Below are 25,030 nucleotides of genomic sequence, written 5' to 3' on the forward strand. Positions count from 1 at the left end.
GTACTGTATAACTTGACCACTCTAACCACAACTTTCTGTCGCAGAGACAAATGAGTTACCAACTGAGCCAAGGCTACCAACAAGGTAAGTGGGACATAAATGGTACCTTTCAAATACAAATAATATTTTGATGAAGAGTTACGCTTCAAATCTTTCATATTTTGATAGCCTTTTTAAAACTCTATTGTGTTCTGTTGCCTAACGGAGGGGGAGTAAAAAGCCTCATCCGAAAAGGTTAAGGGGCAGCAATGGCCCTTTAAGGTGAACTCAGCAAAACTTGAATATTATTTCTGAAATCATTGTTTTCACTTATGTAGCTTATATAAAATAAAAGTCAGCAGCTTCTTGTTGTTTCTCTTGTGAAGTCAGTTGTAAATTAGATTGTTTGGTTCTAAAATGTATATGTTTGATTTCCCAGAACCTTACTGGATTTGGTAATTTTGCTGGGGGCGGGGGGGGGGTTATTGTTTTAAGTTAGACCGTGCCCCTTTAATTTAAATCGCCGGCGTCGCATTGCGTGCGTCAGCTTTATATGAGCTCCACACTGGGTTTAATAAGCAGTAGAGCAGCGAGAGACAAGAGACGGGGTAGAGCCACAGACAGAGATTCGACAAGACTTCACCCCAAAGTCGGAGGGGAAGCAATTCGGGCACCTGACCTCTGGTATGTGTTTATTCTGCAATTTGCCCCATTTCGAAGCTCAGTGTCGATTGTGGTTTAATGTTGGAAGTGGAAGGCCCTGGATGCAATGAAGATGCGGTAGGTATTAGCGAGTGTAGGTGAACGGTTGGATTTAAGGATTGATGTGCAAATCGGCATCGGAGCATGCGCTTTTTAACAGCAGCGAGAGAGGGGAGGACAACAAAACCAACGAGAGAGAGCGCGATGGTGGACATTCCAGCACTGAATCTCTCATGGAGCTGATCCCCCAAAATGCAAATTGAGTGTTAGGAAGACCCTTGATCAGCCGGTGTTCAAATGATCGTCGTTGTGGCGCGTTATGAAAAAAAAAACCTCTGGATGATTTACTCTGAGGAATTTTGAAGTAATTTTATTGAGACGAATCTTTCTTGTCAGCCCCAACATGGTCCGTCCTCCTTGCGCCCTTTTTCTATCCAAGTATAATTAGATTGCCCATTTTAGAAACAGGTCCGGGGTTTAACTGGAGTGTCAAACGCATGCCCCCCCCCCCCCCCCCGCCACACAACACCTACTTTACAGGTTGCAAAGAAAATATGTAAGACAGCAATAGGACTTGATAGGGAACTACTAAAGTGGACCATAACTTGGCAGTTCAAACTGGACCTAATGGAACAGGTGGACGGTAGCTTGAACAATAGAATTAGAAATGGGTTGTGATTTGATTCATTCTTCTGAATACACCTCACTTGCATTTGCAGACTGACTTGAGCAATATTTTCAACAACAAATAACTATGGGGCTTGTGTTCCATAAGATTACCATTAGTGCTACATTAACTGATGTGTGAAGGAGTTGACCATTTGAGATTAATTCTTGCCTCTTTTCTCAGTAAAAGAAATGTGACTGTTGGTAAAATGTTGTAGTAATTGAATGCCATTGACCTGTGTAATGGGGGAAACTAAACTACTATTAATATATTGATACTGTGTCAAACCTCTGAAGATATTTGTATCCAATTAATTTTTATGACTACACTCTATGCATCTGCTAGTATTGCATAAATAAACTTAACTTCTAAAATGGTTAAACAATTGTTGATTGTACTTTGGAATGGTTTCAGGCTAATATGATTTAGTTCTGATTTCATAATCCCTTTTTTAAAAATCTTTTTTCTGTTTTTTCTTTTGAATTGGTTGATGAGGAGAAACCTCTGGTGAAGGTGACCAGACCAAGGGGGCATAATTTAAAGCTGGGCCAACCCGGGGTGGTGCTGAAGTAAAAACAGAAGTTCTGGAAAAATTGTTCTGGCAGCATCTGTGGAGGGTTAATGTTTTTGAGTCAAATACGACTCTTGTGCAGAACTGGCCTTTGTTCATCTTGGTATGTGGCTGTGTGCATACATCCAGTAGTGGGCAAATGTCTTTCTAATGGGTCATAATTGCTGCGTGCCCTGTGTTTGAATACGAAAAAGCCAATCCAAATGCTTCCTGAGACTAAAAGATGCCAGTTAAAATTAGAAATGCCGATGTTTATTTGCACATGATTACAATCTGTTGTTGACATGAGAGTAAGGAACAGTGTGTTGTGATTTTTCTTTTGTGGGGGGGCTGGATTTTGCTTGTACAAATTTTTGTGTTAGCTCAGTTATAATTGATGATCCTTCATGTACAAAGTTAGAGCATAATTGTTTCTGACAGGGGTGTGTCATAATGAGCAGCAATAAGGACAACCCAGTGAATTTTCACTTCACAACAACCCGGTATGGTTTGTCAGGATTACTTATTAGAATGGATTCATTTGACTGTCTTGTTGGAATTCATCAGTGCGTATGCATTTCCTGACTCCACTTCTAAAGCGCTTTGGGGCATCCTGAACTTGTGAAAGGTGCTATGTAAATTCAAGACTTTCTTTTATAGGATCATAGAATTTACAGTGCAGGAGGAGGCCATTCGGCCCATCGAGTCTGCACCAGCCCTTGGAAAGAGCACCCTACATAAACCCACACCTCCATTGCCTCCATCCTATCCCAGTAACCCCACCTAACCTTTTGGACACTAAGGGACAATTTAAGGGCATAGCCAATCCGCTTTACCTAACCGGCACATCTTTGGATTGTGGGAGGAAACCCATGCAGACACAGGGAGACAGTGCAAACTCCACACCCAGTCACTTGAGGTTGGAATTGAACCTGTGTCGCTGGAGCTGTGAGGCAGCAATGCCCACAGACCATGGTCAAGCTAGTTCCTGTACTGTGTGAATATATCATATCGAAACATAGTTTTTTAAAACGTTTTCTACAATGTAATTTTCCAAAATTGTGATAATTAGTTTTGGGTAATATTGTAATATTGTAAGCTCTGGCTTCTTGTCAACTCCGGGCAAAAATAATTATAAGTGGGTCAACAATGCAGAACTCCCCTCTTGTTTCATCAGTTGTCTATGATAATGTTTGTGCACAGAAATGCGCACGGTCTTAATGTTTGCTGTTTTAAATGCATGGAGCTGTACTCTGTCCTGTTTCATCACCTTGTAAAGATTTGTTTTATTCATCATGATTAATCAGATCAAGTGAAAGAAGGGAGAAACCAACATTGGTGTTCTTTTGCATGCTTGTTTTTCAAAATTATTAATTTGTTTTGTTTAACACCATCTGTTTTCAAAACTTAAATCCCTAATCTAATCAGCCTTGGAATGTCTTAATACAGTCTTTGCATAGAATTACCAGTGCTTTTGTGATTATGACTGACCATGTTGATGTTTGTATGAGCATGACATTACTACGGACTAGTAAAATTACTAGAGAGGTGAGCAATCTTGGATATTCTTGAGTGAGATTTGCGGAATCCCTGTGCCTCACTGGAGCTCAGGAGGTAATGTTGATTTTGCTTTTGTTTGTTATCTGCTCTGAGGGACTTTTCATAGAATGTTTAGGCATTACCTTCATGTCACTTAAGACAGCACGGAAGGCATAGTGGTCAGCACTGCTGCCTCACCGTGCCAGGGACCTGGGTTTGATTCTGGCCTAGGTGATTGTGTCGAATTTGCGCGTTCTCCTCTGTCTGCGTGAGTTTCCTTCAGGTGTTCCTGTTTCCTCTCACAGTCCGAAGATGTGCAGGTTAGGTGGATTGGTTGTGATCAATGCACGGGGTTATAGGAATAGGATGGGGAAGTGGACCTAGGTAGAATACTGTTTTTGAGGGTTGGAGCAGACTCATGGGCCGAATAGCCTCCTGCACTGTTTATTTTTAAAAAAACAGTTGCTACTATTGTAGAGGGGATTGGACATGTATTAATATCTGGAACTTATTTGATGGACAGTTTATTTGAAGCTGTTCTATAAGTGGCTTTTCTGGATAATGAATAGGGGGGCAACAAAACAATTTCCTTACAAATCTAAAGTGTTGGAGGAAAACTTGCTGAAGTAAGCATATTCCTGTGGGAAGTTTATTTTAGCGAGGTTGAGATTTGTAGACTTGGGTGAGGGAAACAAAGGGCTTTGCATGGCATAAAGTGAGGCACCTCTAATTCGTACCTTCTGTAGTGTGAATGGTTTGTATCAATTACCAAGTGCTATTGATGTTAACATGCTGCAAAATCTAATACAAGTGGAACCTTCCATTAAATCATCAATTAATGCATATGTGTAGAATAGGAGTGTTATTGTAATAAGGTAAACTTCAACTCTATGGATTGTCATAGGATAGTGGCTGAATTACATGGGTGAATGTGTGTTAGACTGTAACTCATCTTTTCGTGTCAATTAGTTGGTTTCCCCTTGCCTAAACCCTGAACAATTCAGGAAAAATATTTGGGCTCAGTTGTCCAAAACTGTATATTAACAGGTTTTCTTTATTTTTCTGCTATAGTGCAGGCAGTCCTCAACTTTGCGAAGTTTGAGTTACAACGAATGGCACTTGCAGCATTTGATTTGATTTATTGTCACATGTACCAAAGTACAGTGAAAAGTATTTTTCTGCGGCCAAGGGAACGTACATTAGTAGACAAAAAAGAATAATCGACAAGAGTACATTGACAAATGGTACATCGACTTGGTGTGAAACAAGGGGCCAAACAAAGCAAATACATGAGCAAGAGCAGCATAGGGCGTCGTGAATAGTGTTCTTACAGAGAACAGATCAGTCCGAGGGAGAGTTGCTTTTTTTAGTTTACCCAATTATTTTTTTCTAATTAAGGGGCAATTTAGCATAGCCAATCCACTTATCTTGCACATCTTTGGGTTGTGGGGGCGAAACCCACGCAAACACGGGGAGAATGTGCAAACTCCACACGGACAGTGACCCAGAGCCGGGATCGAACCTGGGACCTCGGCGCCGTGAGGCAGCAAGGCTAATCCACTGCGCTGCCGTTCGAGGGAGAGTTGTTAAGGAGTCAAGAAACTGTTCCTATGTCTGGATGTGCGGGTCTTCAGACTTCTGTATCTTCTGTCTGATGGAGGGGTTTGGAAGAAGACAAAGCCTAGATGGGAGGGGTCTCTGATAATGCTGTCTGCCTTCCTGAGGTAGTGGGAGGTGTAGACAGAATCAATGTGAGGGTGGAAAGCTTGTGTGATGCGTTGGGCTGAGTTCACCACACTCTGCAGTTTCTTGGGACGAGCAGTTGCCATACCAAACTGTGATGCAGCCGACAGGATGCGCTCTATGGCACATCTGTAGAAGTTTGTGAGAGTCGATGCAGACATGCCGAATTTCTTTAGCTTCCGTAGGAAGTAGAGACGTTGGGCTTTCTTGACTGTTACATCAACATGAGTGGACCAGGTCAGACTGGTGGTGGTGACCCCCAGGAACTTCAAGCTATTCGTCATTGTTTGAGATATGGCCCACCATAGTCGTATCATTCGCAAACTTCTAGATTGAGTTGGAGTTAAATCTTGCCACACAGTCGTGTGTGTGTGTGTATAGGGAGTACAGTAGAGGACTGGGGACACATCCTTGCGGGGCCTTGGTGTTGAGGACTACAGTGGAGGAGATGCTGTTGCCTATCCTGACAGATTGCGGTCTGTTGGTGAGGAAGTCCAGGATCCAGCTGCACAGGGAGGAGTCAAGTCCAAGATTGCAGAGTTTGGTTCTATGTCTTGTCAGGATAGTGGTGTTGAAGGCGGAGCTGTAGTCTATTAACGATAGTCTCACGTAGGTGTCCTTGTTGTTGAGGTGTTGATTGTAGAGCCAGGGAGATAGCATCCATGTTTCGACTTTACAATGCCGGTTTCCAATTTATGGCACCATGCCAATGAACTGTTGGTCTTTGCCAATTGTTATGTTCCACCTGTCAACAACCTTGGGTAAAATTACCCCTCAGATCTGGTATAGAAGTGTTTTTGAAAGTGTAGGCACTAGGTCATGGGAAAATGTACGGCAATTATTCTGACGCAAGATCTTAAAAAAACATTTCACCATTTGGTGAAAATAGGGTTTCGTGCCTTAGTTCAGGAACTAATGTTCCTGTGGGAAAATCAGTTCCGACCGATGTTTTGACCGACGACGCAGTTTTCAGGAATCAGTTGTGTTGGAAGTCTGAGAGACTGCCTGTAATAGGATAACCACAATGAATTTGGAATAGTGTTTTCGAGTCACATCTGTGTTTCGAAAGGTGTTCATAAACAATTGGATTTAAGAAAAAGAACTAGGGAACCTAATACTATGTTTGACAGACAATAGTGGGAACGTTAAAGCACTTGTTCTTACATTATGCGATGTGCGTTATGGAGTTGCTCATGACAAAGCAATTTAAAAAATTTTTTTTTTTAATTCTACATTTTCACGTTTTCCTTCAAAAATTTACACCCCACCCACAAACAGTAAATGGTAACAAATACAAAATCAATCCCCTTAACAATACCAATGATCCCATCCTCCCACCACCCCAAACAACGGCTCACCTGTCAATATATGCATCCAATAAACCAAACCCTCCCACGGTGGAAACAAAAAACAAAGGAGAAAAAGGAGTCCGGGACCGCCCATGGTCACCATTGACCTATAGAGTCCACCCCCCCCCCCCCCCCCAGACTCCTGCCTCTGAAAGAGTACCGTACATGATACCCAAGAGTTGTCCCCCCCCCCCCCCCAACCAGGTCTCCAGCTCCTTCCGTCCACTGCCTCTTGTAAAACTCCTCCTCCCAACCTCTGTTCCTTCCCCCTAACTTTCCACCCCAGTTAGACCACTCGGACCCTGTTCTGCCAGGCTCCGATGGCCACAGCCCCTCCCCCCACCTCACTCCCATTCACTGGCCGGCTTAAACCGGCCAGCGTGGAGGCCCCCGCCCGGGTCCCTTTCCCCCTTGCCCGGCCCTAGGAAAGCCCAGAGATCCCCTTTTAGCGCACACACCCCGCATATCCACCTACACCCCAAAGAGCCGTCATTTCGAGTGAAAGTCCCATCCCTTCCCTTGTCAAAATATATATAACATTGGTTCCTTTAGCCCCTACACCCGCACGCAGTGAAACAAAAAAGAAGAAAATACAGTCCTGAGGTTACATCGGCACATGGCCATTTCTCAATTTGTTAGTTCTGCCACAGTCCTTCTGCCTTCGCAAACTCCTCCGCTGCTTCCGCCGTTCCAAAATAAAAGTCCCTGAGCTTATAAGTCACCCCCAGCTTCGCTGGATATACAATGCCGCACTGCACCTTGCTAATGTACAGTGCCCTCTTCACCCAGTTGAAGGCAGCCCGCCTCCTCGCCAGCTCCACCGTAAAGTCCTGGTATCCACGTATACCAGCTCCAGCCCACTGCACCACCCGCTTCTGCTTGGCCCAGCTCAGGACCTTCTCCTTCACACTGTACCTACGGAAGCACAGAGTCACTGCCCTTGGCGGCTCACTCGCCTTTGGTACAGGCCTCCACGACCGATGAGCCCGATCCAGTTCATGTCGGGAGGGGTCCTCCCCCTCCCCCAGTAGTTTTGCCAGCATCGCGGCAAAATACTCAGTCGGCTTCGGTCCTTCAACTCCTTGGGCAGCCCCACAATCCTCAAATTCTGTTGCCTGGATCTGTTTTCCAGGTCTTCCATTTTTCCTCGCAGATCCTTGTTAATGTCCATCACCTTCCACATCTCCTTCCCCATCGAGGCAAGTTGATCACCGTGCTGCAATACCGTCTCCTCCACTTCCTTCAGTGCCTCCCCTTGCTCTCGCACCTCCGCCACTGCGCTCGCCACCGCCGTCTTCACCGGGGAAACCGCCTCCTCCACCAGCGCACTCAACCTCTCTCACCTCCTTCCTCACCGTCTCAATGCATTTTCCAAACTACCTTTCGAATTCCGCAGCCATCACCTTAGTTATTTCTTCAGCCGTAAACAATGCGGCCTCCCCTGGTGCTCCAGCCTCCATTTTCTTTACTGACCCCGCGGTGACCTTTCCACTCCCCGGCGGACTTTCAGCTGCTTTTTTCATGGCCGTTGTTTTGCTGGTCTTCGACATTCCTCTCCTCTGTGCTGTCTCCCGACTTTTACTGCCTTCGCTGGCCCTAGGACCGGGCGTTAACCCCCGACAATGCCGTTCCCGAACGGGAGCCCTCCCAACGCGCGGCTGCCTCCCGCCCGCCGTCACCGGAAGTCCATGACAAAGCAATTTAATGTCTATTTTGAGATGCGATATGGCAAGTTACCGTTTCATTTTTGATTGCCATGACCTGTCTCAAGGTTACTGATAGTTCAATCGCCTGGGACAATAAAACGGTTTGACCCCCAGTTTGACACACCATGGTATCAAGTCTCCTGGCCAGGAACGTCCAAGTTCCAATTTCCGCTCTGTGCCAAATTACTTGTTTTGACTGTCACTTTGTTTCGAACATTATGATTGGCCTCAGCACCCTTATCTTTAGGAGAGAAAAATGATTGCCAAAGGTGCCTTTTCCAATGCCTATTAGACGGCCTGAATGTGCAGCTCCCACAGTTAAATAAGCTGTGAACACTGAAGGCATGTGGGATACTTGCCTTTACTCGCCGAGGCATAGAATATATGAGCAGGGAGGCTTTGATGGAGCTGTATAAAATGGTCGCTGGGCCACAGCAAGAGTACGGTGTGCAGTTCTAGCTGCCACACTACAGGAAGGATGTGATTGCACTAGGCTAGGTGCAGCGGAGAGTCATCAGGATGTTGCCTGGGCTGGAGGCTGGTGTTGTTCTCCTTAGAGCAGAGAAAGCTGAGGGGGGACCACATTGAGGCGTACAAAAATGAGAGATGTAGATAGGACGAAACATTTCCCTTGGTAAGAGGGGCCGATGACCAGAGGGATACATTTTAAGGTAATTTACAGGGGATTTGAGGAACAAAAGGGCAGTGGGAATCTGGAACTCACTTCCTGAAAAGGTGGTAGAGGTGGGAACCCGCACAACATTTAAGAAGCATTTAGATGAAATGCTGTAGCATACAAGGCTATGGGCCAACTGCTGAAAAATGGGATTAGAATAGATAGGTGTTTGATGGCCGGCGCAGACACGATGGGCCAAATGGCCTCTTTCTGTGCTGTAAAACACCAAATGACAAAAAGGCACAAAGTACATTTTGGCAAGGTGCTGGAAAATAGCTAACCCCCTTAGGATCTGTCCCAACCCCAAGTCAGCGTCTACAGGAGAGGAGTAGAGCAAAGCGGTGGAGCAACAATGGGTGTTAAATAGTTTGCTTTAATTATTGGTTGGGCTCATTGGTTACCCCCATAACAACAATTTGAAAAAAGTAAAATTGAAGTTGCCTGCTAAGGTTCATAAATAACAACTTGGGAACTGTCACTGACAAAAGTTTGAATCTCCTTCCAAAGGTGATTAAACTTGTTTTGTTTTCTTGCACTCTGCTTAGTGCCTGTTGTCAGTATGAATTAGTATGACATGACCATTCCCTAACATTTTAAACCGGATCTCTTGGAGCTTTGAGAACTCGTCAATGTACATTTGAACGATCTGATGGGCTGGGAACCCAATCTCATTTCCACTGGATCCTTCAATATAAGTTAGTCTGGACTATATTGAACTAATCTGGCAGAAGTGGAAGAACCATGTGTTGTTGAGATCAAATCAATTGCCATTAAACTGGTACATTAGTTAAAACCTTTCTATTTTACTCAATGAAGTTCTAATGTTACAATTTTGTCACTGGAATTAATTTAAAAGGGGTACGGTGATGAAAGAAGGTAAATACAAGCATTCATTCACACATTTTAAATTGGAGGTATTGAGGTGCAAGAAGCCATTGTGGTCTCTTTTAAATTCTTTGTTCTCACTGAGCTTTCCTCTCTTATTCCTACTAAGATGCAGCTATCTCATCCAAAGATGGTTCATTCACAAGCTTACTGTATTGAAATAAGATTCATTTTATTTTTCAACTTTCTCAAAGGGCCTTCTTTTTTTTTTTCAAACCCAAGCTTGCCCTAGTCTAGTTGTTTTTTCTTTCAATGCCTTGACCTTCTAGTGTTTTCAAACTTGCGATGGTCCTGTGCTTGAACTTTTGTTCATCATTAAGCTTCTCAATTTTCAATCTTTTGGTATCATGACTGGTACAGGCTTGGAGGGCCGAAGGGCCTGTTCCAGTCCTGTATTGTTCTGCAAATAGAGATCCCACATTGGATAGAAGATTTGGACTGGGAATCAGTACAGCAAAGGAGTACAAATAGGCCAACCGTGTTCTATCAAATATGGAATGGACTAGTGGGAATTGACCAGTACTTGCTGCCGTCTGGCAATGACAAAACGTAAAGTTCACTGCCCACACAAACTACAAAAAACATTTCTTTCTGACAACCTTCTTTCTTTCTAAGGACAATCCTGTAATGGAACAAGTTGCCAAAGGAAATAGCTGTAGCCCATCACTTGAAATCTTCCAAGACCTCTTCTTTAGATTAGGTTCAATTTTTAAATTTTGGATTATCAGGACTACCACCTCCAGAAGTCATGCCTGGTTTAGTTAGCACCACGCATTTGAATATTGATGGAATACAATGTTGCTGGAATACAGATTATTAATCTGTAGTGCTGACACACACCCTGTAGGAGGAACAATTTTTTTAAAATCTGTCTCTCTATGCCTACAAGTCTGATATACCTTCAGAGTCCTATTTCTAATACTGTTATGTGGTCCAGCCAATATATATTAGTTGCATTTTATAATTGTGCTGCAGCCATTCTTCATTCAGAAAGCCCATTAATCTCAGTGATTGAGTCTTCAGTACTATCCACCTTGTGATCAAGGCATACATGTCATGCTGTTGCACTGTAATCTTTCTTGGAAAAGAATCCCACTGATCTGTTTTGGCTGCTTTATGGATATGTTAATCCAATCTGCACTATTTTGCTTTGTCAGTGTTAAGGTCTTATCACATTTTCTATTTAATGTTAAATATTTACATTGAGATTCTACATTGGTCTGCACTTTGGGTACTTCATCTTTACAAAAGTCTGGTGGAACAAACTGGGCGGTTGAAGGGGAGATGGGTGCATTTTCTTGCTTGGATATCTGGACACATGCATCGCCTTGACTAAAGAATATTGGGCAGGAAGAAGCGCATGGAGCCTGCCTGATTTACGTTTTCTCCGCCTTCAACACCATAATCCCAGCCAAGCTCATATCGAAGCTCCAAAATCTAGGACTTGGCTCCCCACTCTGCAACTGGATCCTCGATTTTCTGACACACCGACCACAATCAGTAAGAATAAACAACAACACCTCCTCCACAATAGTCCTCAACACCGGCGCTCCGCAAGGCTGCGTACTTAGCCCCCTACTCCTCCCTGTACACACGACTGCGTGGCAAAACTTGGTTCCAACTCCATCTACAAGTTTGCTGACGATACGACCATAGTGGGCTGGATCTCGAATAACGACGAGTCCGAATACAGGAGGGAGATAGAGAACCTAGTGGAGTAGTGTAGCGACAACAATCTCTTCCCTCCATGCCAGCAAAACTAAAGAGCTGGTAATTGACTTCCGGAAGCAAAGTACTGTACACACCCCTGTCAGCATCAACGGGGCCGAGGTGGAGATGGTTAGCAGTTTCAAATTCCTAGGGGTGCACATCTCTAAAAATCTGTCCTGGTCCACCCACGTCGACGCTACCACCAAGAAAGCACAACAGCGCCTATACTTCCTCAGGAAACTAAGGAAATTCGGCATGTCCACATTGACTCTTACCAACTTTTACAGATGCACCATAGAAAGCATCCTATCGGGCTGCATCACAGCCTGGTATGGCAACTGCTCGGCCCAGGACCGCAAGAAACTTCAGAGAGTCGTGAACACGGCTCGGTCCATCACTCCCATCCATTGACTCCATCTACACCTCCTGCTGCCTGGGGAAAGCGGGCAGTATAATCAAAGATCCCTCCCACCCGGCTTACTCGCTCTTCCAACTTCTTCCATCGGGCAGGAGATACAGAAGTCTGAGAACACGCACGAACAGACTCAAAAACAGCTTCTTACCTGCTGTTACCAGACTCCTAAATGACCCTCTTATGGACTGACCTCACTAACACTACACCCCTGTATGCTTCATCTGATGCTGGTGCTTATGTAGTTACATTGTATACCTTGTGTTGCCCTATTATGTATTTTCTTTTATTCCCTTTTCTTCTCATGTACTTAATGATCTGTTGAGCTGCTCGCAGAAAAATACTTTTCACTGTACCTCGGTACACGTGACAATAAACAAATCCAATCCAATCTCTGTTCACCATCGGGGTGTGTGCATTTTGTGAATTCTACCCTCAGAAGTGATGTTCCTCTGCAATTGCAGTAAACTTTGTACTCTTGAGATTCATATATGTATTTGGTTCCTTGGAAATAGCTGTTACCTCCAGACTAGAGATGGTACAGACAAAAACGAGTATATATTTAAATTGTACAGAATGAGAAAATAATTACATTTTACCCAACTTTACTGATCCGTGCTAAATGTCCATTTTTGTTGGGAGCACGTGGGTTAGTTTGTCTTCTGTGGTTCTGCTACCTTGGATAACTTGCCACATAATGTAACAGTCCTCCAGTAATATCTTTCCAGATTGAGAGATTTCTTGTGCAAGAATTTGCTGTCCCTTGTCTAGCTTTTGATTCATGTTCTCTTTGAATTAGAGACCTGAATCTTACTTACTTTTTTCAGGAGAAAGCACCATGCATGCCTTCAAGGCTAATTGATCCAATTTTGACTTGACAGACAAAGCTCACCTAGTGGCATTCTGTTTATTACCCCAATATAATAGTTGAGGCATCTGGTCTGATGGTATATTTTAATAAAACAAAATATGAAATGTGCTATGCAAGGAACACAAAACAAGGAATTCAAAACTGCTTCTTCCCCGTTGTTACCAGACACTTAAACGCCCCTCTTATCGACTGACCTGGTTAATACTACACCCCTGTGACTCGGTTGCGGCTATGCGGAGCTAAGTCACACATTTGGCAGCTCCTGCAAAAAATTGAATTTTGGGCACTTTTCAGTGCCCCCAATGGAATTTATTCGATGTTTCCCGCTGTGGGAAGGAGAGTACAATAGTTCCCTAACAGTATATGGCTTTTACCAGGAGCGGGGCGACTAAAAAGGTGGTGGTGGACCCGAAGAAGGTGCGAGGGAAGAAGAACAAAATGGCGGCGGGCGGGGTCCAGGCAGCGTGGATGCAGTGGGCGCAGGAGCAACAGGAGGTTATCCAGTGCTGCTTTAGGGAGATTAAAGCGGACCTGCTGGAGCCGATGAAGGCTTCTATCGACAAGCTGCTGGAGACACAGACGGCCCAGGGGGTGGCGATCCGCGAGGCCCGACAAAAGATCTCCGACAACGAGGACGAGATCTTAGGCCTGGCGGTAAAGGTGGAGGCGCATGAGGCGCTCCACAAGAAATGGCAGGAGTGGTTCGAGGAGATGGGGAATCGGTCGAGGCGGAAGAACTTGTGGATTCTGGGCCTCTTGGAGGGGCCGGACGTGGGGGCCTCCCAGCCCCTATGTGGTCACCATGTTGAACTCGCTGATGGGAGCAGGGTCCTTCTAGGGGCCCCTGGAGCTGGAAGGGGCCCATAGAGTGCTGGCGAGGAGGCCCAAGGCTAACTAGCTTCCGCGGGCGGTGCTGGTGCGGTTTCATCGGTTTGCTGATCGTGAGTGTGTGCTCAGGTGGGCCAAGCAGCAGGTGGGAGAACGCGGAGATTTGAATATACCAGAACTGGAATGCGGAGGTGGCGAAGATGAGGGCTGGGTACAATCGAGCGACGGCGATGCTGCACAGGAAGGGGGTGAAGTTTGGCATGTTGCAGCCGGAGCCACTGTGGGTCACCTACAAGGACCGGCACCATTATTTTGAGTCTCCTGAGGAGGCATGGGCCTTTGTTCAGGCCGAGAAGTTGGACACAGATTGAGGGTCAGGGTGGGTGTTTGGGGATTGCGGTTGATATGTTACTTTGCTCGTTTTTTTTCTTTCTGGTTTGGTGAGGGTGGTTAGGGCGGGTTGGGCACTGTTCTGGTTGGGTTGGTCAGGGGGGGTTCTTGGAGGGGGGTAAGCAAATGGAACGGGGTTGGATGGCTGGCAGTGTGATGGGGCCCCGTGGGGGAGGGGGAGGCCTGTGTTGGGGGTGAGGGGACTGGGCCTGTAAAAGGAGTTGCGTCAGAGGTGGGGGGGCCGGGTAGGTGGTAAGCGCAGGCTTTTACCCGCGCTGAAGATTGGAGGGGCTGCGGCGGGGAAGCGAGGGTTTTTTCCCGCGCTTGGGATGGAAGGGGGAGGTGGAGAGCCTGCGGATGGGGAATGGAAGAGGAAGGTGTGTCACACAATGGGAGGAGACGAAGGAGAGGTGGGAGTGGATGGGGTCAGCAGAACTCAGCTGACTTGTGGAAGTGCAATAGGGGGAGTAAAGCAGCTAGGAGGGGTCCTAGCCGGTGCGGCGGAATCAAGTTGCTGCTGCTATGGTCAAGGGGGGAGCTGGAGCGAATGGGGGGGGGGGGGTTTGAGACAGGGGTCTGCCGCCGTGGGGAACGGGCCGGTCAAGCGGGCTCGCGTGTTCGCGCACCTGAAGGGGCTGAAGGCTCAGGCAGACCAGGTAAGATTGAGGAAAGGGTGGGTAGGTCAGGTGTTTCATTCGGGGCTGGATGCCAAAAATCGAGGGGTGGCGATCTTGGTGGGAAAGAAGGTGTCATTCGAGGTGTTGAGCATTGTGGCAGACAATGGCGGTAGGTACGTAATGGTTAGTGGTAAGCTGCAGGAAGAGAGGGTGGTACTAGTCATTGTGTATGCCCCGAACTGGGACGATGCGGGTTTTATGCGGCGTATGTTGGGTCGGATCCCAGATATGGAAGTGAGGGGCCTGATAATGTGGGGAGACTTTAACACTGTGTTGGATCTGGCACTGGATCGCTTCAGGTCTAGGACGGATAGGAAGCAGGCGACGGCTAAAGTGCTGAGGGGGTTTAAAGACCAGATTGAAGGGGTGGACCCTTGGAGATTTGCAACGAAGGGGGCTAGGGAATTTTCATTCTTCTCATATGTCCATAAGGCTTATTCCCAGATCGACTTTTTTATTTTGAGCAGGGAGCTGATAGCGAGAGTAGAGGATACCGAGTACTCGGCGATAGCCATTTCGGATCACGCCCCGAATTGGGTGGACTTCGAGCTCGGGGAGGAGAGGGACCAGCGCCTGTTGTGGCGTAGGAGGTGGGGCTGTTGGCGGATGAGGAGGTGAGCGAGCGGGTCCGAGGAAGCATAGGTACCTGGAGGCCAACGATAATGGGGAGGTCCGAGTGGGGATGGTATGGGAGGCGGTGGTTAGGGGAGAGCTGATCTCTATTCGGGCCCACAAGGAGAGGAGGGAGCAGAGGGAGAGGCTTGTGGGGGAGATGGTGAGGGTAGACGGGAGGTATGCGGAGGTGCCTGAGGAAGGAATGTTGAGGAAGAGCTGGTGCTCCAGGCCGAATTCGACCTGGTGACCACCAGGAAGGCAGAGGTGCAGTGGAGGAAGGCCCAGGGGGTGATTTAGGAGTATGGGGAAAAGGCAAGCCGGATGCTGGCGCATCCGCTTCGGAAGCGGGACGCAGCTAGGGAGATTGGGGGAGTTAAGGACAGGGGAGGGAGTGTGGTGCGGAGTGGGGTTGGCATCAATGGGGTCTTCAGGGACTTTTATGAGGAATTGTATCGGTCCGAGCCCCCACTGGAGGAGGGAGGGATGGGCCGCTTTCTGGACCAATTGAGGTTTCCGAAGGTAGAGGAGGGACTGGCGGTGGGATTGGGGGCCCCAATTGGGCTGGAGGAGCTGACCAAACGGATAGGGAGCATGCAGGCGGGGAAGGCACCGGAGCCGGAAGGTTTCCTGGTCGAATTCTATAAAAAATTATATATGGACCTGTTGGGCCCGTTGCTAGTTAAGACCTTCAATGAGGCAAGGGGGGGGGGGGGGGGGCCTTGCCCCCGACGATGTCCCGGGCACTGGTCTCCTTGATCCTGAAGCGGGACAAGGATCCCCTGCAGTGTGGGTCTTACAGGCCGATTTCGTTGCTAAACTTAGATGCCAAGTTGCTGGCGAAGGTCTTAGCGATGAGGATTGTGTGCCGCAGGTCATCCACGAAGACCAGACTGGGTTCGTGAAGGGGAGGCAGTTGAACGCGAATGTGCGGAGGCTTCTGAACGTTATCATGATGCCAGCGAGGGAGGGGGAGGAGGAGATAGTGGTGGCGATGGATGCTGAGAAAGCCTTCGCTAGGGTAAAGTGGGGGTACCTGTGGGAGGTGCTGAAGAGGTTTGGGGAGGGGTTTGTCAGGTGGGTCAGGCTGTTGCATGAGGTCCCAATGGCGAGTGTGGCCATGAACAGGAGGAGGTCTGAGTACTTTCGGTTGCACTGAGTGACGAGGCAGGGGTGTCCCCTGTCCCCCTTGCTCTTCGCACTGTCGATTGAACCCCTGGCTATGGCACTGAGGGAGTCGAGGAACTGGAGGGGGTTGGTGCGGTGTGGGGAGGAGCATAGGGTCTCTCTCTATGCAGACGACTTGCTGTTAGAGGTGGCGGACCCGGTGGGGGAAATGCCGGAGGTAATGAGGATCCTCAGGGAATTCAGGGATTTCTCGGGGTACAAGCTCAACATGGGGAAGAGCGAGCTGTTCGTGGTTCACTCGGGACCAGGAGAGGGGGATTGGCGAGCTCCCACTAAAAAGGGCGGACAGGAGCTTCAGGTATTTGGGGATCCAGGTGGCCAGGAGTTGGGGGCCCTGCATAGGCTTAATTTCACAAGGCTGGTGGAGCAAATGGAGGAGGAGTTCAAGAGGTGGGACGCGTTGCCGCTGTCCCTGGCGGGTAGGGTGCAGTCAGTCAAAATGACGGTGCTCCCAAGGTTTTTGTTCCTGTTCCAGCGCCTCCCCGTGTTTATCCCGAAGGCCTTTTTTAGGCGGGTCAACAGGAGCATAATGGGGTTTGTGTGGGTGCGAGGGACTCCGAGGCTGAGAAGGGTGTTCCTGGAGCGGAGTAGAGATAGGGGGGGTGGGGGGGGGGCTGGCGCTGCCCAACCTCTGTGGGCCCCCTCTGTGGGTCGGCGATGATGCGCAAGTGGGTGATGGAGGGGGAGGGGGCTGCATGGAAGAGGCTGGAGACGGTGTCCTGTGTGGGTACGAGTCTAGGGGCACTGGCAACGGCGTCGCTGCCGCTCCCTCCAAGGGGGTGTACCACGAGCCCGTTAGTGGCGGCTGCCCTCAAAATCTGGGGGCAGTGGAGGCGGCACAGGGGGGAAGTTGGGACCTTGGTGTGGACCCCAATACGGGGGAACCACCAGTTCATCCCAGGGAGGACAGATGGAGGGGTTTCGGGGTGGCACAGGGCAGGGATACGAAGATTGGGAGACCTGTTTATGGACGGGAAGTTCGCGAGCCTGGGTGAGTTGGAGGAGAAATATGGGCTCCCCCCGGGGAACACCTTCAGGTACTTGCAGGTAAGGGCGTTTGCCAGGCGGCAGGTGGTGGAATTCCCGCGGCTGCTGCCACGCACAGCACAGTACAGGACAGGGTGCTCTCGGCGAGGGGGGGGGGGGTGGGGGGGAGATCTCGGAAACTTACCAGGTGATGCAGGAGGAGGAGGAGGCCTCGGTGGTGGGTGGTGGAGGTGAAGGGTAAGTGGGAGGAGGAGTTGGGAGATGAGATCGAGGAAGGGACTGGGCAGATGCCCTAGGGAGGGTGAACTCTTCATCTTCCTTCGTGCGCGAGGCTCAGCCTCATACAGTTTAAGGTGCTGCACAGGGCACACATGACCGGGACAAGGATGAGCCGTTTTTTGGGGGGGTGAGGACAGGTGTGTTAGGTGCTCAGGGAGCCCAGGAAATCACACCCATATGTTCTGGGCGTGCCCAGCGCTGGAGGAATTTGGGAAGGGTGTAGCGAGGACGGTGTCAAGAGTGGTAGGATCCAGGGTCAAACCGGGCTGGGGGTTCGCAATATTTGGGGTGGCAGAGGAGCCGTGAGTGCAGGAGGCGAAAGAGGCCGGTATTCTGGCCTTTGCGTCCCTGGTAGCCCGGCGGAGGACTCTTCTTCAGTGGACAGACGCGAGGCCCCCAAACGTGGAATCCTGGATCAACGATATGGCGGGGTTTATTAAGTAGGAGAGGGTGAAATTCGCCTTGAGAGGGTCGGTACAAGGGTTCTGCAGGCGGTGGCAACCGTTCTTAGACATCCTGGCAGAATGGTAGACATTGGTCAATGGCAGCAGCAACTTGGGGGGGGTAGGGTTTACTTCCTTTATGTTTATTTACACTGGGGGATCTGAGGGGGTGTATATATTTGCTATGTTGGCTTTGCGATAAGTTGGGGTGTTAATTTATTATTTTTAAAAAATATATATTTTATTGAAATTTTTTTCCAAACAACAATTTTTCCCTCTTACAAAGCAAACGAAACAATAACAAAACAGAGATTTTTAACGATACACAAGTAACAAAACCCCATTATCTATTGACCTAAACTAAACTAAAGCCCCCCCCCCCCCCCTCCCCCTGGGTTGCTGCTGCTGGTCATCTGTCTTCCCTCTAACGTTCCCCTAGGTAGTCGAGAAATGGCTGCCACCGCCTGGTGAACCCTTGAGCCGATCCTCTCAGGGCAAACTTTATCTGCTCCAGTTTAATGAACCCCGCCATATCGTTTACCCAGGCCTCCAGTCCGGGGGGTTTCGCCTCCTTCCACATGAGTAGGATCCTGCGCCGGGCTACTAGGGACGCAAAGGCCACGACATCGGCCTCTTTCGCCTCCTGCACTCCCGGCTCTTCCGCAACTCCAAATAGAGCTAACCCCCAGCCTGGTTTGACCCGGGCCTTCACCACCTGCAAAATCACTCCCGTCACTCCCTTCCAGTGCCGGGCACGCCCAAAACATATGTGCGTGGTTTGCCGGGCTCCCGCCACACCTCCCACATTTGTCCTCCACTCCAAAGAACCTGCTCAATCTTGCCCCCGTTATGTGTGCTCTATGTAGCACCTTAAATTGAATCAGGCTAAGCCTGGCGCATGAGGAAGAGAAATTTACCCTGCTTAGGGCATCAGCCCACATACCCTCCTCTATCTCCTCCCCTAATTCTTCTTCCCACTTTCTTTTTAGTTCGCCCACCGACTCCTCCCCCTCTTCCCTCATCTCTCTATAAATCTCTGACACCTTGCCCTCTCCGACCCACACCCCTGAAAGCACCCTGTCCTGTATCCCCTGTGTCGGGAGCAACGGAAATTCCCTCACCTGTTGTCTAGTAAACGCCCTCACCTGCATATATCGCAAAAAATTTCCCCGGGGCAACTTATACTTTTCCTCCAATGCTCCCAAGCACGCAAAAGTCCCATCTATAAATAAATCTCCCACCCTCCTAATTCCCAACTGGTACCAGCTCTGAAATCCTCCATCCATTCTTCCTGGGGTGAACCTATGGTTGTTCCTGATAGGGGACCCCACCAGGGCTCCCCGCACCCCTCTCTGTCGCCTCCACTGTCCCCAGATATTCAGTGTTGCCGCCACCACCGGGTTCGTGGTAAACTTTTTAGGTGGGAACGGTAGCGGCGCCGTCACCAGCGCCTCTAAACTCGTCCCTTTACAGGACTTTCTCTCCAGTCTTTTCCATGCCGCTCCCTCACCCTCCATCATCCATCTACGTATCATTGCCACATTAGTAATCGGCCCAATAGTAATCACCCAAGTTCGGTAGTGCCAGTCCTCCTCTGTCCCTACTACGCTGAAGGAACCCCCTCCTTACTCTCAGAACTTTCCCTGCCCACACGAAGCTCGTGATGCTCCTATCTATTTTATTAAAAAAGGTCTTGGTGATTAGTATAGGGAGACATTGAAATACAAATAAGAACCTCGGGAGGACCATCATCTTAATTGCTTGCACCCTGCCCGCCAGCGATAGAGGCTGCATGTCCCACCTCTTGAAGTCCTCCTCCATTTGTTCTACCAGCCGTGTCAGATTAAGTCTGTGCAAGGTTCCCCAGCTCCTAGCGATCTGAATCCCCAGGTATCGGAAGTTTCTTTCCACTTTCCTTAGCGGTAAGCCTTCTATCTCTCTACTCTGGTCCCCTGGATGTATCACAAATAATTCACTCTTCCCCATGTTTAGCCTATACCCCGAGAATTCCCAAACCCCCTCAAAATTCGCATAACCTCTATCATCCCCCCCCCGCTGGGTCCGACACGAATAACAATAGGTCATCTGCGTATAACGAGACTCGGTGCTCTTCTCCCCTTCTAATCACCCCTCTCCATTTCCTGGAGTCTCTCAACGCCATGGCCAGAGGTACAATTGCTAATGCGAACAACAATGGAGACAGCGGGCATCCCTGTCTTGTTCCCCTATATAATCGGAAATACTCCGATCTATGTCGACCTGTAACTACGCTTGCCGTTGGAGCCCCATAAAGAAGTCTAACCCAGCTAATAAACCCGTTCCCAAACCCAAACCTCCTTAACACTTCCCATAAATACTCCCACTCCACCCTATCAAATGCCTTCTCTGCGTCCATTGCCGCCACTATCTCTGCCTCCCCCTCCACTGGGGGCATCATTATCACCCCTAATAGTCGTCGCACGTTCACATTCAGTTGTCTCCCTTTTACGAACCCTGTCTGGTCTTCGTGCACCACCCCCAGGACACAGTCCTCTATCCTCGATGCCAGTACCTTTGCCAGCAATTTGGCGTCCACGTTCAATAGTGAAATAGGTCTATAGGACCCGCACTGCAACGGATCTTTGTCCCTCTTCAAAATTAGCGATATCGTCGCCTCCGACATCGTCGGGGGTAGAGTCCCCCTTTCCCTGGCCTCATTGAACGTCCTCGCCATCAACGGGGCCAACAAGTCCACATATTTTCTGTAATATTCCACCGGGAACCCGTCTGGCCCCGGGGCCTTCCCTGCTTGCATGCTTCCCAGTCCCTTAATAACCTCGTCCACCTCAATCGGCGCCCCCAGGCCTGCCACCTCCTGCTCCTCCACTTTCGGGAACCTCAATTGGTCCAGGAACTGCCGCATCCCCCCCTCTCCCTCTGGGGGTTGAGACCTATACAGTTCCTCATAGAAGGTCTTGAACACCTTATTTATCTTTCCTGCCCTTCGCACCGTGTCTCCCTTTTCGTCTCTCATTCCTCCTATCTCCCTCGCTGCTGCCCTCTTTCGCAATTGATGCGCCAACAGGCGACTAGCCTTTTCCCCATATTCATACCTCCTCCCCTGTGCCTTCCTCCACAGTACCTCCGCCTTTCTGGTGGTCAGAAGGTCAAACTCCGTCTGGAGTCGTCTCCTCTCCCTGTACAATTCCTCCTCCGGGGTCTCTGCAAATTCCCTGTCCACCCTTAAAATCTCCCCCAGTAATCTTTCCCTTTCCTTGGCCTCTGTTTTCCTTTTGTGGGCCCCAATAGAGATCAGCTCTCCTCTGACCACCGCTTTTAATGTTTCCCAGACCACTCCCACAGGGACCTCGCCGTCGTCATTGACCTCCAGGTATCTCTCAATACACCCCCGCACTCTTGCACACACTCCCTCATCCGCCATCAGTCCCACATCTAATCTCCAGAGTGTTCTCTGCTCCCTGTCCTCTCCTACTTCCAGGTCCACCCAATGTGGGGCATGATCCGAAACCGCTATGGCTGAGTACTCCGCTTCTTCCACCCTAGAGATCAGCGACCTTCCCAAAACAAAAAAATCTATCCGGGAGTACACTTTATGGACATGGGAGAAGAAGGAAAACTCCCTTGCCCTAGGTCTAAAAAATCGCCATGGATCCACTCCCCCCATTTGGTCCATAAACCCCTTAAGTACCTTGGCCGCTGCCGGCCTTCTTCCAGTCCTTGAGCTGGATCTATCTAGCCCCGGGTCCAGCACCGTATTAAAGTCCCCTCCTAAAATCAAGTTTCCTGCCTCCAGGTCCGGTATACGCCCCAGCATCCGTCTCATGAATCCCGCATCGTCCCAATTTGGGGCATACACATTAACCAACACGACCTCCATTCCCTCCAGCCTACCACTCACCATTACATATCTACCTCCGCTATCTGCTACGATGTTCTTTGCTTCAAATGCTACCCGTTTCCCCACCAAGATGGCCACCCCTCTGTTCTTTGCGTCCAGTCCTGAGTGGAACACCTGTCCCACCCATCCTTTCCTTAGCCTAACTTGGTCCGCCACCTTTAGGTGCGTCTCTTGGAGCATAACCACGTCTGCCCTTAGTCCTTTCAAATGCGCGAGCACTCGGGCCCTTTTTATCGGTCCATTCAGGCCTGTCACGTTCCACGTGATCAGTCGCACTAGGGGGCTACCTGCCCCCCTCCCGTGTCGACTAGCCATTACCTTCTCTAGGCCAGTCCCATATCCCGCCTCCGCGCTCCCGCTCGCTCCCCCAGCGTCGCACACCATCCCCGCCCACCCAATCTTTAGCCATTTCCTTTTGGATTTCCGCAGCAGCAACCCAGTTGTGTCCCCCCCCCCCCCTTGCTAGATCCCTATCTAGCATGATTGCTCTCCCCATATCACTTCCGTAAGTCAGCTGACTTCAACTGACCCCGGCTGCTCCTGCTCACTCCTCGACCCCCCCGTGTGGGGGAACTCCCTTGCGCCTGTCTTCCCGCCTTATTCCTTCTGGCGCGGGAACATCCCTTTACCTGACCCGCCTCTTATGGCGCAGCTCCCTTTCCCCCTCCCCCTCTCCTTCCCCCATTCTCCGACTATGTCCTGTTTTTCCCCCACTCACCGGCGCCCACATTTCCCCAATGTCTCCCCCCTTCCCTGTTTACTTCTCAATTAACTTCCACCGTAACATTAACAAACACAATAACAATAACATTTCCTGCAGCATCAGTCCCTCAGTTCCGGTCCAATTTCTCTTCTTTGATGAAGGACCATGCTTCCTCCGCCGTCTCGAAATAATAGTGTCTCTCCTGATACGTGACCCATAGTCTTGCCGGCTGCAGCATCCCAAACTTCACCTTCCTTTTATGCAACACCTCTTTGGCTCGGTTGAAGCTCTCCCTCCTTCTCGACACCTCCGCACTCCAATCCTGGTATATCCGTACCACCGCATTCTCCCATTTGCTACTCCGCACCTTTTTAGCCCATCTCAGGACCTCTTCTTTGACCTTAAGGCGGTAAAATCGCACGATTATCGCCCTTGGTGGTTCTCCCGCTTTTGGTCTTCTCGCCGGAATCCGATTTGCCCACTCCACCTCCATGGGGCCCGCAGGGGCCTCCGCTCCCATCAACGAGCTTAGCATCTTACTTGCGTACTCTCCACAGTCCACTCCTTCCACACCCTCAGGGAGACCTAGTATCCGAAGGTTCTTCCTTCGCGCTCCGTTTTCTAGGGCCTCGATCCTTTCGGTACACTTTTTATGAAGTGCCTCGTGCGTCTGAGTCTTAACCGCCAGGCCCAGGATCTCGTCCTCAATATCTGTCACCTTCTGCTCCACCACGTGGAGCTCAGTCTCCTGGGTCTTTAATGTCTCCTTGAGCCCCTCAATTGCCTGTAGCATCGGGGTCAGCACCTCCCTCTTCAGCAGCTCCATGCACCGTCTCACGATTTCATCCTGCTCAGGCCCCCATGTCGCCTGCGCTTTCTCCGCCGCCATCTTTTATTTCTCTCCCTCTGACCTTTTGTTCGATGATTCCTCGGGCTGCAGCCGCCGCCGCCGGTTTCTTCCTTCTTCGTTCGGGGGGGATTCCCTTCCCACACACCCCACACCGGGTTGCGTCGTCGAAAAATTCCTCGTTGGGGCTCTTAAAAGAGCCCGAAGGTCCGTCGGAGCTGGAGCCGCCGAAACGTGCGGTTAGCTCGGCATCACCGCAACCGGAAGTCTGTTAATTTATTATTGATGTACAAGGGGGAGGGGGGTATGGCGGGTTGCTTTTTGACTGTTTTGTATTTAACCCTGTTGGGTTCCTTTTTCATTTTGTTATTGATATTCTGTGAAAACCTTAATAAAGATTATTTTTTAAAAAATACTACACCCCTGTATTATTCACCCGATGCCGGTGTCTATGTATTCACATTGTGGGCCTTATGCTGCCCTATTATGTATTTTCTTTTCATGTACTTAATGATCTGTTTGAGCTGCTCGTAGAAAAAATACTTTTCACTGTACATCGGTACACGTGACAAAAAACAAATCCATCCATCCATATAACGGCTGGGAGAGAGATGGTGCACAAGAGGATATTTGTCAGATGCATTGGTTATTCCTAATAATCATTATTTGCATTTCAGATCGACCAAAGTAAGAATGAACTGGAAGGAGCAGTCCAGTTCCCTCTGCCTGTCAGTCTCCAACTGAGGTCAAGGAAAATAAAACTAAGTTTAATGTTATATTTTGACATAGATTCAGAATTTTGCCAGTGACCGTTTCAAGTTCTTATTTACGCATCTTAATAGTTGGCTTTCAATTTTTTACAAGTTATCTTTGTTATGGTGTGATTGGTGGCACAGAAGTTAGCACTGCTGCCTCACAACACCAGGGACCCAGGTTCGATTCTGGCCTTGGTTGGTTGTGTGGAGTTTACATGTGCTCCCTGTGTCTGTGTGGGTTTCCTCCGGGTGCTCCGGTTTCCTCCCAGTCCAAAGATGTGCAGGTTCGGTGGACTGGCCATAATAAATTTCCCCTTTGTGTCCAAAAGGGTAGTTGGAGTTAGAGGGATAGGGCAGGGGCTTGGGTAGGATGCTTGTTCAGAAGGTCTGTGCAGGCCAAATGGCTTCCTATTGCACTGTAGGGATTCGATGAAAACCGATGAGCCCAGCCAATTATTAAAACCAACAGTTTAAGACTTATTGGGTTAGATTTTCTGGCTCTTCCAGTCGCATCGATGGCGATCACCACTGCGGGTTCCCTGGCGATGGAGGGTACAAACAACGGGAAATCCCGTTGACGATGGCAAGCCGCCTTTGTGGCCGCAAAACACACCACAGGGGGTGTGGAAATTCC

The 25,030-nt window shown here is 49.0% G+C and overlaps 1 protein-coding gene across 2 annotated transcripts in view; it reads left to right on the forward strand.

The window, feature by feature from the left end:
- Positions 1-507: 507 nt before the first annotated feature.
- The window catches only part of LOC140429280 (uncharacterized), a 172,240-nt gene continuing 147,717 nt past the window's right edge, over positions 508-25,030 (forward strand). Inside the window, exon 1 of one of the 2 annotated variants that reach the window (XM_072516072.1) lies at positions 508-663. The gene's annotated coding sequence lies outside the window, so the exon portion shown is untranslated. Of the gene's footprint in view, positions 664-689; positions 760-25,030 lie in introns of those variants that run through there. The other variant, XM_072516073.1, reaches the window with a different exon arrangement.

Source organism: Scyliorhinus torazame, chromosome 9, assembly GCF_047496885.1.
Source record: "Scyliorhinus torazame isolate Kashiwa2021f chromosome 9, sScyTor2.1, whole genome shotgun sequence".
Taxonomy (NCBI): Eukaryota; Metazoa; Chordata; class Chondrichthyes; order Carcharhiniformes; family Scyliorhinidae; genus Scyliorhinus; species Scyliorhinus torazame.